The sequence below is a fragment of the Echinops telfairi genome, unplaced genomic scaffold, assembly GCF_000313985.2.
Source record: "Echinops telfairi isolate 266 unplaced genomic scaffold, ASM31398v2 ScPeMD7_4;HRSCAF=17, whole genome shotgun sequence".
Classification (NCBI taxonomy): Eukaryota; Metazoa; Chordata; class Mammalia; order Afrosoricida; family Tenrecidae; genus Echinops; species Echinops telfairi.
The window spans coordinates 21358862-21374498 of record NW_022103900.1 but is presented as its reverse complement, the minus strand read 5'-3'; positions in this window follow the sequence as shown (position 1 = coordinate 21374498).

The following is a 15637-nucleotide window of genomic DNA, read 5'->3' as shown; positions in this document are numbered from 1 at the left end:
TAATTTCCAACCACAAAAAGTACCCTATGAAAATAAATTCTTCAGATGGAAACTTGAGTTTATGGCACCAAAACAAGTTATAATTGGTGTTCCTTTTTTAATACAGTCATAGTTGTTTCATTCTGGATCACATGAAGCACAGGAAGGAAGATGCATCTGTTAATATGGTGTCTAATCATTAACAATGGAACTAACTTGTAGATCTCTTCCTTTCCTTCAGCCCTAAAATCCTCCAGTCTTGCTCAGCAGCAGCAAAATCTATAAAGGCACTTCAATGTTGTCTTGCAATCACCAATGGGAGGGACCTATATGCGGACCTGTAGCTAGTATGAATTCTGGGAATGAAATGTCCAGATTTCTTGAGTGTTAAGTAAAGGAAAAATGGAGACCTGGTGGTGTTTTGGGTTTCATGTTAGCCTGCTAACCCCACAGCTGCTCCTTGAGAGAAAGAGGAGGCTTTCTGCTCCTGTAAAGATTGACATCCTCCAAGGGGTAGGTTTATTCTGTCTGATAGGGTCACAGTGAGTCAGAATATACCTGAGGGCAGGAGTTTAGGCAGAGGAAGAGAATAGGAGTAAGAGAGAAGATGTTTATTGATCAAATATAGCACAGAAGATATTTTCAAAGAATATTTTAAACCATAGATAGTTCAGAAAGAGACTCTGTTAGGATATTTGCATAGTTGGTTGGTTCTTTTTGTTTGTTTGTTTTTGTTTGATGGTTTGATTTTAGCCAATAGAAGATTATCTGTGGAATGATGTTTAAAAGAACATGTTCTGAGTTCGCCCTTTGGTTTCTCCATGTATAAAAAGCAGTGGATAAATATAATGGTTCAATGTGTCATTGCAAAAGTTATTTATTTTATAAAATTAATGCAAGACTAGACATGAAGTTATGGGGATTAAAATGTTCAACATTTTCAGATAGCTATACCTTCCCATTATTCTTTTTTTTTAATGTAATAAAATTTATTATAGTGATGACTGTACAACTAATTTTAATATGACTAAACTGCTGAAATTTATGATATGTGAATTATGTCAGTAAAACAGTTAAATCCGTAAGACTATAGGGGAAAAAAATCTAACTAGCACTGAAAATCTGCTTGAATTGACTATCAAACGCCATTCTTGCCCTTCATCTAGTCCTTCAAATTTTAACATTCCGAAATTCAATGCAGGGTCTCACAGAACCCAAGAACTGTGAAGGAAATGGCTCATCTTGTTGTGGGCACTGGTAAATCCCCATTCCAGGGGCTGAGGGAGCTGGTGAGGCCATCAAAGGAGATATGCCACAACTCCCCAGTCCCAGCCACTAAAAGTCAAAGAGCAGCAAGCCAGATGTAGGAGCCAGAATCAAAATTGATCAAAGTGCCCTTGCTTCTGCACTGGTTCAGTACGAAGAGGAAGTCACCAAAAAATGGCTTTGATAGGGTGTGGGTTTTGCCTTCCACAGGAAATGCTCCCAAGGAATCACCCTCTCTAGAATATGAGTGTAGTATAAAGTTAATGGCAGTCCCTTATTGTTAAATTTAGAATAACATTGACTCGCCCAATGAGTTCCCTTCCTACAGCAGAGGCAGAGTTCAGGTTCTTTTAAACCCAATCTCCATGGCTGCAGCTTGCTTGCCCTACACTGTCTCTGAAGATGACCTGTCTTCCCGCAACTAAACACTTTCGTCCAGGTCTGATATAATTTGCCAATGCAGCTGCCATGAGGTTGGCTTTGTATTCCTCTGTCTTCACATTCCTGCATGTCCTAAGATAATCCAACAGCATGCCCTCTTCCTTGTAGGGACGCAAGGCATTTTTACAGTACATATTAGAGAAATCATAAGATAGCTTATGCACTAGGTCTCTTACTGCCTGGACATTTTTCACATATTTGGAAATAGCATCTTCCAGTCGGGACACAAAGTCAGCATAGGATTCATCATTCCGCGGTCTTATAGCTGTGTAACTCGGCTTTCTCTCTTCTGATGGAATTATCTTTTCCCAGGCACTTAAGCAAACCTCATATATCTGTCCTATTGTCTGTTCAGTAAACTGTAGTTGGGACTCAACTGTGATATAATTCTCATCCCCTATCAATTGATGAATTCCTATATCTGTGCCTTCTTCTAAATTTTGCATACTCGTCCGAGGGCCACTTCCTTCCACGGCATTTGATATTGCAGACATTTTGAGGAGTAAAGACAAATCCTTGCTAAAGCTCTCCGGTCTGTAGGGGTCCAGCTCTTGGACCCTGCTAGAGTCTTTATCATGCTAATTACAAAATGTGAGTCTGGGCCATAATCATTGACTGCCTGCTTGAGATCTTTTAGCAACTTAAAGGGAAAGGCATTGTGAATTCCTTTTGGGCGTTTCCAGTAAGGCTCTCTGCTAAGGACTCTAACAGGATGAGACATTCTAAATTCCAAATCTCCTTCTTCTGCAATTCCTCTTTCAACTCTTGAAAGTAAAGGTGCTTATACTATGTCCCCTTCTGACTCAGGCTTAGTTTTTTCAGCTCTGCCTAAAATCTTTGCATTTGCCTGAAACTCATTCTGATTGCTTCTTACCTGATTTAAGTTTGCATATCTTAGATGCTTATCACTACTCTGCTAGTTTTGCTCCTTAGCTCTCTCACCCTGCAGCGGCTCCAACACTGCTTTAATCTGCACCCACAACTCCCTTGGGTATGCTCTGTCCTTCCCTGTGAGCTTTTCTTAAGTTAATGGCTACCTTATCCCAGATATCCATATCAAAGGTTCCTTCCTCTGGGATCCATGGAGTATACCTTTTTACTACTTTTAGTAAACATTGCATCTTTTTCTTCATTACTTTTACACCCTGTATTTTCAGTAAATGAAAAGCATAGTACCATACGTTTCAGGTTTACTTTTACCTTGCCCCATTGTTCTCTTTAAAATACTCACTATTTTCACTACTTATCTTCCAATCCCCACACAGGATCCTTACTTTTTTGATTCACTCTACATTCCAGTGGAGCCTTAAAATTGTTACATGGGATATAACTCATTGCCCCACGTTGGGCGCCAGTTGTAGTATAAAGTTTAAGGGGTGGGGGGCCAGCCCCCACCACTACTACGACCCAAGGATTCAGTAATGCACAATTGTACGGTTGAGATATATAAGTATTACATTAAAGTCATTGAGAGCATGAGAGATATTACAATAATGTAGTCAGACACATTATATGGTAGCATTGCTCACCTCAGCCCCGCTTGGTGGTCCACGTGGAGAGAGGGGGAAGGGAAGGAGGACGGGAAAGGGAACCAGGGAGAGAGGAGGGGAGAGGAGAAAGGGAAGAGAGGCGAGCGGGACCAGTAAGAGCCCAGCGAGAGAGAAAGCTCTATTGTTAGTCCAGGCCTATATATCTTTTTGGGGGAGTGCAAGCCCACTAATTACAGGTAAAGACATACGTCACAGGAAGGGCTTGCACTATAGGTTATACAGCAATGAAAGGGGGTGGTCTAGGGACATACATGCAATAGGAAGAGGAGGGATTGGGGGTATACATGTGACAAGATGGGCGGATCCTAGATTTAGGAAGGCAGCTTAACTTTGACCTGTTCCCTAGGTCGCCATAGGAACCATTATCAGTAGGGTGTAAACTCCACCTACAAGAACCTGTCCATTGTCCCCAGCAGCAGGGAGCAGTGCCCACTTCAGTTTGGCAAATGATCACCCTCAGGGGAGATGCCTGCTAGCATCTACCTCCCCCCATGTGTGAGGACTCAGAATATATCCCACCATAATTCTATCTCATTGGCACAATAGACAGCTCCTTCATAAATGGGATTGCAACCACAGGGGTAGAAACTAGAATTTACAATGTGTCAGAAAAAGGAGAACAATGACTTAACTGATTCTGACTCTTAGCAACCCTATAAGGCAGGACAGAACTGCCCATGTGGGTTTCAATACCGTTAATCATTATGAGAGTAGAAAACCTCATCTTTCTCATTTTGAGCAGCTGATGGTTTCAAACTGTTGATCTTGTGGCTGGCATCTCTGCATGTAACTCACTACACCCCCAGGTTCCCTGAACTATATAATGAGAAGAGTCATATTAAGTAATTATCTACATCTCAGTTATTATTTATTACAATAAAAGATTGGCAACAATATCTACCCTAGGATACTGATGAATCATGACAATTTACTCCACCTAAAATGAAACCCACATATATTTGCTATTTCTTACAGAATACTGTAAGAATTCTGAAAGTATAAATTAGAAAGTAATATAATCATCATAATAAAGCGGAGGGAGGAGAATGGAAGAAATCATAGTGAAAAAGAGACTTCTTAAAATATAATTTTCTATGATTTTGACTTTGTCATATATATATGTTTACATATTCTTTAAAAAAGGAAATGTACAAAAGCAAACATTTAAATTTCAAAACTATATTATTTGATATGTATCAGTTTATGTGATGAGATGAGCAATCAAGGAAGTGAACTATTATGTTAGAATCAAAAATCTTAGATGAAGATCAATATCCCAAAATACAATGTTTCTTGATCATACATCAGTTCTATAACAGGTATGAATCCTAATTTCAAGAGAACCCCAGTTCTACTGCTACATTATATCCTGCTATTTGTAAGTACTTGTGAATTATGCTTTTGATAGCATACTACCTAATCTTGGCATACTAATGTAAAACTCTCTCGTGTAATTTAGCTTGAATAACAAAAAATAAGTCTTGATTTTGCTTTTTATACTGTGAATACTAAGTGAGCAGTGATTGAGCCTAAGTCAGAAAGATTATTTGAACATTTACCTCATAGAATCATCAGTGAATGTTCTATTTTAAATAAGAATTAGAGAGCCAGTCTATTTTTAAAAGGTTTTGAAAACTAGATAAAACTAAGGATAAGAAAACATTTAAGGAATAATGATTCAACTCCTGGAGAACAATAGAAATGATATCAGATTCCTTTGATCCAGTTAGGAAGGGAATCTAAAATAGATGGGGATTCATGTTGAGATCTGTCTTTGTATTTCTAGTCATTAGTTCATCCACCTACAAGGGCGATAATACAACATTTGTAATGTTGTGCCTATTGAGAAAAATTCAGCTTGTGCTACTGTGTTTTAAATGAATTATGTCTTCCCAAAATTAAGAATGCAAACTACAGGGACACCAGGACGGATGATCCCTTCAAAACCAGTGGTGAGATTAGCGATAACGGGAGGGTAGAAGGAGGGTGGGATGGAAAGGGGTAACTGATTACAGGAATCTACATATAACCTCCTCCCTGGGGGACAGACAACAGAAAAGTGTGTGAAGGGAGATTTCAGACAGTGTAAGATATGACAAAATAATAATTGATAGATTGTCAAGGATTCATGAGGAGGGGGGAGGGGGGAGGAAGTGGGGGAAGTGAGGAGCTGATTCCAGGGGCTCATGTGGAGAGCAAATGTTTTGAGAATGATGAGGGCAATGAATGTACAAATGTGCTTTACACAATTGATGTATGTATGGCTTGTGATAAGAGTTGTATGAGCCCCTAATAAAATGATTTTAAAAAAAGAAGAAAAAAAAACAAAACAAAAAAAGAATGCAAACTATAGTATATTCAATGACACAAATGATTATTTTTCTATGGGTAAAAAAAAATAACCTTGTGACAAATATTAGGTGAGTTTAACATTAATACTTCTCATCCAGATGCTGGTAATTTTAACAATACTCTGTAAACTGACTGAAAACAAGCTAACATTGCAGCGATAATTATTTATATTTGTACAGGAAAGTAGAACTAGAGTTAAATAATTTGATGCTATAGTTGGAATGAAATAGGAAAAGTGAAAATTCACTGGGAGAGAAAACAGATGAAGAAAAAAAGAAAAAGGGGAAGTATCGATGTTTAAGATAATCCAAGAGTCAACGAAGGATGTGTAGTGAGTTACATGTTTGGCTGCTAATCACAAGGCCTGTTGTTGGATCCCACCCACTAATGAGGCCTACCTGACCCCATAACACCCCTTTCTCAATGCAGGTCACAGCCAAGGAAGTATTGGCATGAGGTTAAGGCCTGGCACTCTGTCTCACATGGAAAATCTCTGAAAGTTTACCACAGTTGTGAGACCAGCAGAGACTTTCCTTGATACAGTATCACCATTCACTATATTCCTGTATCTAATTCTTACTTCTTTGCCTTACATTTGTTTCTCTTTGACTCCAGTTGTTGGGCATGAGAGTTGTGGCATATCTCCTGGGCTGGCTTCACCAGCTCCCTCAGCCCCTGGAATGGGGATTTACCAGTGCCCACAACAAGATGAGCCATTTCCTTCAAAGTTCCCGAGTCCTGTGAGACTCTGCATTGAATTTCGGAATGTTAGCATTTGAAGGACTAGATGAAGGGCAGGGATGGTGTTTGATATTAGGGATAATGGCAGGGCACAGCATTCTGAAAATGTTGAACATTTTAATCCCTATAACTTCATGTCTAGTCTTGCATTAATTTTATAAAAGAAATAACTTTTGCAATGACACATTGACCCATTATATTTATCCACTGCATTTTACTTATGCAGAAACCAAAGGGTGAACTCAGAACATGTTATTTTAGAGACTGTGGATATGTTCCATTTTAGAAGAGTAATTTCTAAACAATAGAATATTTTACAGAACATAAAATAATGCAATTTGTAAAAAGACTGAATTAGAAGTGAATGAAGAGACATTTTCTTTTGAAAAGCTTCATGATTTATTTATAAAGAAGATGAAGGTGTATACTTTCTATCTAAAACAGCCTTCATATTCTATCAGGTAATCTATTCAATACTACAAATGCTCTGAATGTTTAACTTAGATGATAAAAACTTACATCTTAGATACAAATAAGTTATGCTAATCTGTTTTATTCAATCACAATGCACTAGTAATATAACAACCTAATAAGACCTTACAAAAAAGTTTGTACATTTTTATTGAACAAATAAGACTGAGTCGAAAATCCAATATTAGTGTCTACCAAACATTCAAGCTTTATCTTCTTTAAAGAATTTCATCTTACAAGAAACAGTACCAGGATCAAGGTTAATTCCCCTATTAAAATATTATGATTTTGGTTTATTGTTATCATGAAACTCTGAGATTTACGAGTACTTATAGTGCAAATCGCTTACACCCATAACTGCTGACGGAAAGGCTGACAGTTCAAGTTCCCACAGAAGAAAGGCTTGGTGGTTTACGACTGAGAAACCAACAAGCAAACAAAGGAGAACAGCCAAGGAGAGCCTAGGGATCATGAGTCTGCTCTGGCACAGAGAGGGTCACCCTGAGAGCTTTCCTGGAAAGCAACTGGTAATGGCCTTCTAGAAGGTAAACCAATTTGGTTTTGCTCTTTATTTTATTGACTTTACACTGAATGGGTTAATTTAAAAAATCTATCATACCTATTTTTGTCGTATGCACTACCTTTTAAATGTTTTTCACATTTTAACCTACCTTCCCAGGCAACACTCCTAAAGTGGTTATCCTTTTTCTTTAGTGCATGCGTATGAGAAATAGCCTGTTTTAAGTAATTAGTCATTCTATTTACCTTGCCAATAACTGATGTCTTATTACACTGTTCTAGGGGACTAACTGGCTTCATTAAAATTTACACAAAACCCTTTAAAATTATATAAAAGTACTGTTGATTAATCAGGCAGGGAAAAGAAAATTAGCCTTACTCTGTTAAACATTAGCACCCGAGAAAATTGCTTAATAACTCTACATCAAAATTTTAATTTACATAATCAAAATATGGCAGCATTCCATGTAGTATCATTTGCATGTTTCTCTCTTAAGCACACTGTGGATTTTAAATAAAATTGAGATGATCCTACTCTGTTTGTAGTCAAATCTCAAAAATGTAATATCATGTTTTTTTAAAAATAATTTAAAATTAAATCTATGGAGAAATCACAATTTCTTTTACCAGTTAAGGAAGCACAAAGACATAGATAAAATGTATACAGGAGAGCAATTTTGGCTCTTTCTAGTTTATAAAATTCAGTATCCAGGCCATTTTTGTAGTGATTTTAATTTACCCATCCACACATTCCTTGTTCTTGAAAGTCAATTTGTATTAAGAGCTAGCTAATGTTGCCAAAGAGGAAAAAGGAATGCAAAAATAAATTTTATATTAATAATTAAATTTATAGAAATTAAGCCATTTTCTTCAAAATAATCCAAATAGCACTTACAAAATACATTGTGATTGTTGTACTCGTTTATTTTGGCCATCAAGCAGATGCAGACTTACAGAGACACCATAGCACAGAGCACAGCTGCCTTTGAGTGTTTCCAAACTGTAGCTCTGCAGGAGTGTACACAGCCTCCTCGTTCTCCCGAGAAGGGGCTGGTGGTTCTAACCTAATGACCTCCTGGGCTTATGGGTGACATAACCACCACTGCAGTTTTAACCAGTCCTACAGCGTCACTATGAGTCTGCATCAACTTGAGGACAGTGAATTTGTTTTTTGTTTGTTTGTTTTTCTAATTTAGCATATTAATTTGCTGTATAATTGCAATGATATTTCAAAGATCCATCTTTTGACTTAGGCAATTCATTGATCTATCTATATGATATCTGAACACATGAACAAGTGTGAGGATAATCTACATTTTTTTTAAAGAATATAAATCTGACTGAGCGATAAATAAGTATTTCATTTGAAAGTCAAACTTTGAACTATAAGGAAAATAGGGTTATTGTTTTAAGAGAAAAGAAAAATGTTAAAGGTTTGGAACATCTAGAGCACATATCATGATAGTTCAGATTAGATATCATATATGATTATAAAGTATAATATAAATGGTACTGTTATATATTAATAATATGTTATTTTGCCTTTACATAATAAAATGTAAAGTTACACATAATCCAGAAAAGCTCTGATTCAAATCATGCTATATTTCTCATTTGGGCACATTTCTTAATTTCTTCTTTGTTTCACTTTGGTTTTCTTTATAAAGGAAGGGGATACTAATTCCACTGAATACTCTTTTGAAGTGGTCCAGAATAAGTATACAAATAAGCAATAGCTAGTATCACTTAGCCAGCCTTATAATAAGTACTTTATATTTTCTAAGTCTCAAAAATCCTTTAAGGAAAATTGTATTATTATCTTTCATTTACAAATTTAAAAAATAGGACTGGAGTTCTGAGAATGCAAACATATACTTTAAAGTCACACAGTGTGTGTGTCCAAGGGTTCAAATCCAGTTGCTTTGGCCTCTCAATTCACTGCCCTCCAATGCATACAGTAGATGCTCAATAAAGGCTGGGTGTCCTCCTCACTCTGTCCTAACATCTTGGGCAAGTGAATACATTTGAACTTTAACAAGACATATTTACATTCAGTAAGTGAAGAAATGGCAGGGGAGACACTCCGACATCTTCCGGCTTCACTTGGGGTCAGGAGATTTCAAGTCCATGTCTCCCCAAGGACGATTCTTATGAGGCAAGAGTCAGGTATGCCTCCAGCCTCTAATCTGTTTTCATTCTATTCTGACTACGACCTTCCTTCATAAAGCACTCACATTCTCTGTTGTGTTTGATCGGCTTATCCAATTACCACACAGAACTCACAAACAATAAAATACTTAAGATTTTAGCACTTACTAGGAAACAGCATGTTACAAAAAGATCGGATCAGAAATATTATGAATACAGTTCTTTTGACCACAACACATCTTCTCAACCATGCTGTCTTTGGTCCTTAGCCTCTCAGCCACATATGGTCCCTGTGCACTGCCCCGCTTTAATAGATCTTACCAATTCCTTTAGCATTAATGTGACCATAGTTCAAGCTACTCTTCAACCCTCTAACCAAAGACATTCATTCCGTGTGTTGGGAAATCCACTACTGTGTCTCATGGTCTTGCATGGCCTTAGTGTTACTGCCTCTGGTGCTCCTTGGACTTTTCCCTGTAGGGATCTGTGTTAGTCCAGGCAGACTAGAGAAACTAAGTCGTAGACACATGTGGATAAGAAAGTGCTTTCGATACAAGAGCAATTGCATATTGAGAAAATATCCCAGCCTAGTCCAGATCAAGTTCATAAGTCCGATATTAGCCCATATGTTCTGTACTAATCTATATATTCCTCTTCAGACTCACGCAACACATGGAATGATGCTGAATGTAGGAAGATCACAGGCCAGTGGGTGGAAAGTGTGTGGATCCAGTGGCAGTATAAGCATCTCAGCCCTGGCCTGGGTCTCCGTGTGGTTCCTCCAACTCCAGGGCTCTAGTGGAGTCCATGGGTCTTGTCATCAGCAATACAAAATGGAGAGTCTGTATTTATCTGGCCTCCAGTGAGCTATTTGTCTCTGTGGAGCCTCTAAATGAGGTCATCAAGCTGCCACCTGATTGACAGGCTAGACTCGCAATTTGACACCAGATTATGTATCTACCACAGACCACCTCTTGTCAATTTAGCACTCTTACACAACTATTTAGCTATACATTTTTAAAAACAAAACAGTAATAAAATCATATCTGTACCTAACAGGATAAAACTAAAACACATACAATTAAATATGTGCCATCCTCATGTAAATGATATTTTATAAGTGAACAAAGCAGTATTCTATGCTTAACAATTGCAGTTAAGTAACACATACACCATAATCCTATGAATATGTTCCAGCACCTATGGGAGTTTATAAGTCAGCTACTTCATGCCTTTATCCTCCCCGTTTTGGGTATGCAATTTCTATACTGCCCACTTACATCAACCCAGTGCTCTGAGGAGGCACTCATATTCTTTGACATGACAAATCTTCATTGCTTTTGAATCCTTGTGAGTCTACTTCCATAAGCAAAGGAAATCAGGAGAGGCCATCCATAAAATCAACAGCCAAATTAACCAGTTCACAGGCTAAAAAGTCTTCTCTTCTTCTGATTGGGTTCATCAACTCAATGTGGGCTGCCTCACTTAGTCTCAGCAGGGTGTGTATTGGTCACCTTGCCTTTAGACCAGGGGCACTGTCACAAATTCTCAATAGCCCTTGTCCCCTTGGGCTAGGTCATGAACTTCAGACCAGTCAACCTGCTCTCATTTTCTCCTCTAGCCCCTGTGCAGCAGGTCCATGGGTGTCAGTGGTCAGACTCAACCCGTCTCTTTATTGCTCCATTTCTCACTTCCACTCAATAAGTAGATCCAGGTGGTCACCTAGGAAGCATTTCAGCCTGCCTCAAATTCTTGTTAATGTTCAATCCTAGAGAGACGAGTTTCTTCAGGGTTCCAGATGTTTCCAGCCTCAAGCAGAAACCACTAGTTCAAAATTCAAAAATCTAAAGAGTTCCCTTTTCTTCCCTTCAATATCAACAGCCACCTAGGCAAGTCTCTTCACTTTCAAATGTCCTGACTACTCAAGACACTGGGTCGGGCTTATCTTTTCAGAGCCTTTTTGCAGGCATATCTTAAACCCATTTAATGATCCAATTTTAATGGCAGAAGAAAAGTGGGCTTAGAAGCTCTTTTTGATACTCTGCAATATTATTTCTATAAATCCTTATATCCACAATAATAAGCAGAAGCAATCAGTTTAAACAAAGTAGAATCATATACTAAACTCAATTCTTAAAGCAGTCAGGTTTAATCCTTATTTAGCTTATCTTAATCCTTATCCAAACTATTCTATTGATACAAAATATGGCCTTAGGCCTAACTGCATCAAGCCAAGGTGGGGCCTTATGTCCACCATTCTGACCTTCTGTCAGCCATTTGCACTAAGCAGCATAGTCTTTGAGAGATTCAAGGGGCAATTTCATCCCCTGAGCTCAAAATACACATTAATCACATTCATTTTTTACTATTTCAAGCAGGAATAACCAAAGATAGCAACAACAAAAAAAATCAAACTTTAACTTCCCATATTCTTCCCAGTAAAAACTGCATGGCCATATCTAAATTCTGGCTAGCCAAAGAAGAAGAATTACCCTGAGGCAGAGGTTAAAGTATCCATTCTCCATCTTCCTGATTTGTTTCTCTACTACCCTATTCCCAAGGTACCATAATGTGTTAGTCTGGGTAGACTAGAGAACCAAATCCAGAGATACTCATATGTGTGTAAGAGAACTTCATATCAAAGAGCAATCAATGTACATTAAGAAAACATCCTAGCCCCATCCAGAACAAGTCCATAAGTTCAATATTACCCATAGGTCAATACTAGTCCACAAATTCCTCTTTATAGTCACACAGACATGCAGTGATGCTGAATACAGGAAGTTCACAGGCCAGTGGGTGGAAAATATTGTGGCTCTAGTGGCGGTGTAAGCATCTCAGTGCTGGCGTGGGTCTCCATGTGACTCCTCCAGCTCCAGGGCTTTAGCATAGCTCCATGCATCTTGTCATCAGGACTATGAAGTGGAGAGTCTGTATATATCTGGCCCCCAGTGAGCTATTTATCTCTATGGTGCCTCCAAATGAAGTTATCAAGCTGCCACCTGATTGACAGGCTAGACTCCGAGACCTCTTCACAAGTTGACACTAGAATATGTAACTACCACAGGATCTCATGAGATTCTACATTTCTGCTTCTGAGATGGCTCATTTTATACCAAGAAAAAAAGCAAAACTGAACTGTTCTCTCATTAGAGTTTCACACATCTATTCTCATGGTCCCACACAATCATTTGATGGGAGTTATGAAGACTATGTATGGAAGGGCCACACTAAGTTATTCAACACATTAAGGAACGAAGACAGGTAATATAACATTTCTGCTTTTAGTAATTTCCCTCAATTCATAAAGGAGAGATGGTAATAAACTGGTTACCAAACATAGTGCATTTGAGAGATAACTGTAGGAGATCAAAATGATAAACCTGACTTCAATGGTTAAAACCTTGTCAGTTGACACCCACTCTGATACACGTTGGGCCTAATCTGGTTTTCAACATTTGTGTGGCTGTATTTTTCCCCCCTTTCTTATGTTAGGGTTTAACTCTGATGCATTTTGTCAATTGTGGTAGCCCTCCTGGATTTTTGTTATGTACGTTTCAGTGTATGAAACCCAGGACTGATGAACCTGCAGAGACACCAAGTAGGATAAGGGTTCCGGGGGCGGGGTCACAGTAGGGGAGGGAGGGCCAATAGAGCAGATGTCAAGGTGTTCAAGAAGAAGCATCATGTTTTGAAACTGATTGTGGAAGCAATTGTACAATATTGTTTGATGTAACCGGATGATGGAATGATATGATATCTGCACTAGGTGCCCATAAACTTGTTTTGAAAAAAATAATTTAAAAAGCAGATATGATTTTATTTTCTTAAATGGGAATATATCTATGGAAAATAGACTATTTAGAAAAAAATTTAATTCTCACGTATTTATTAAATGAAGGAGCCCTGGTGGCGCTGTCAGATATGTGTTGGACTGCTAACCGCTACGTGGTGGTCCAAACCCACTGGTGACTGAGCAGGAGAAAGATGTCTATCATTCCTGCACAGTTTTACAGCCTGGGAAACTCAACGTAGGGTCACACAATGGCATTGGATTTGCAGTCTAACACCTACATGACAGCACCACCAGGATTCCTTCTTCAAGCATAGAGGTAAAGATAAAATTTTCCTTTAAATGGTCTGTTTGCAAAATTATATTCCTATTATGTAACGTTAAGTGCTTATGAAAACATTAAAAGTGTTTATTACTCACCTTTTGTTTATATCTGTTTCTATAAAAAGTTGCAAAAATAGCATCATGATGATCTGTTTCTAGGAAACATCAGTGGATTCTTTTTCTTATCAAGTGAGTTATTCAAGTAGTATGAGGGCTGCTACAGTGATTTATTGTGAAGGTCATGTGCTGCCAAGATGACGAGAAATCTGAAGCCTTGGGCTAGAATACTGATTATCACTTGTCACCTAGCTATCTTTGAAAAGAGTACACACTTTAATTTCTTAGTAGGTGAATTTGGATACTGTTACTTTTTCTATCTCTATATCATGTAGTAAGCTTTAACTCTAGATTGCAAGCACTGTAGAAATTCAGGAATCTGAAACCTTTATTAATAATACCTATGCCCAGGTGATGTTTCAGTGATGGATGCACAACACTAGACACCAAAACCTAAAAAAAGATTATGAGGATCTCAGAATGGAATGAAATATGTGACTAAACAGTAATGGTATTACAAATGTGAAAGGAGACTTCAAAGTTTGTGGGAAAATTCCATTATCTTGCCATTCTACTTTTGCTTGCTTTTTTAAAAAAAATCATTTTATTGGGGGCTTGTGCAACTCTTATCACAATCCATTATTATACATCCATTGTGTCAAGCACATTTGTACATTTGTTGTCATCAAGTAGAAAAAAGCATTTGTTTTCTACGTGAGCTCTTGGTATCAGGTCATTTTTTTCCCCTTGCTCCCTGGTCTTCCTCCCTCACGAGCCCTTGATAATTTATAAATTATTATTATTTTGCCATCTCTTACACTGTCCAACATCTCAGTATATCCTTGTGATCGGTTCCCGCTTTCACCCCCACCTTCTTTACCCTCCTGGTATTTACTACTCTCATTATTGTTCCTGAGGGGTTTATCTGTCTTGGATTCCCTGTGTTTCCAGATCTGATCTGTACCAGTGTACATCCTTTGGTCTAGCCGGATTTGTAAGGTAGAATTGGGATCAGGAGAGTGGGGGGGAGGAAACATTAAAGAACTAGAGGAAAGTTGTATGTTTCATGGTCTCCTCCCCATGATCCTTCTGTAAGGGGATGTCCAGTTGCCTACAAATGGGCTTTGGGTGTCCACTCCACACTCGCCCTCATTCACAATGAAATGACTTTTTGTTTTTTGATGCCTGATAACTCATCCTATCGACATCTCAGGCTGGTGTGCTTCTTCCATGACCCTTCCACTTTTTCACGGGGTTTTTGAAGCCCTTCATATGAAACAACCTCACAGAAATAAGTGTGGGGAAAGTGTGGACTAAATTTCAAAATGAATGCAGTCTGTAATCTAAAGGCAAAGCAATTACAAATAGGCACCTTATTTGGAAAAGTTGTTCGCCATGTTGATATGGGTTATTTTGACACTCTTATACATGTTTGCTGAAGAAATCGAACAATTGGTTAAGTAAATAGATAATGGTAGAAGGCAGATTTTTCACTATTGGAGTGGAAAGCACTTAGAATGATGCATATATTTATTAGATTTTGAAATGTCAATATAAACTCATTCACTTTAAAATAATACAGTAGGCTATATTAGCACTATTAAGAGATATGTTGCTGTACAAATATAGTTAGTATAACAAAAACCCATTGCCAGCGAGTGGCTTCTGACTCATAGTAACCCTATGGGGTAGGGTAGAATTTTCTTATCTGGGTTCCAGGTCTATACATCTTTAAGGGAAGCAATTTGTATTACCTTGCTCTGTCAATTGAGAGGATTTGCAAACAAAGACACCTGGTAGCAACAAGCTGAACTAACATTCAAATCTGGTTTATAAAATGATTTTCATATAAAGGGAACCAGATGTTGGCAGAAATGTTTTGCTTACCACAACTGGGCAAGAAATATACAAGATGAACCTGTCATGCCAGAAAGTGAAAACTTCTCAGAAACAAAGCACAATAAAACACTTAGCAATAATGAGGGTACATCAAGGG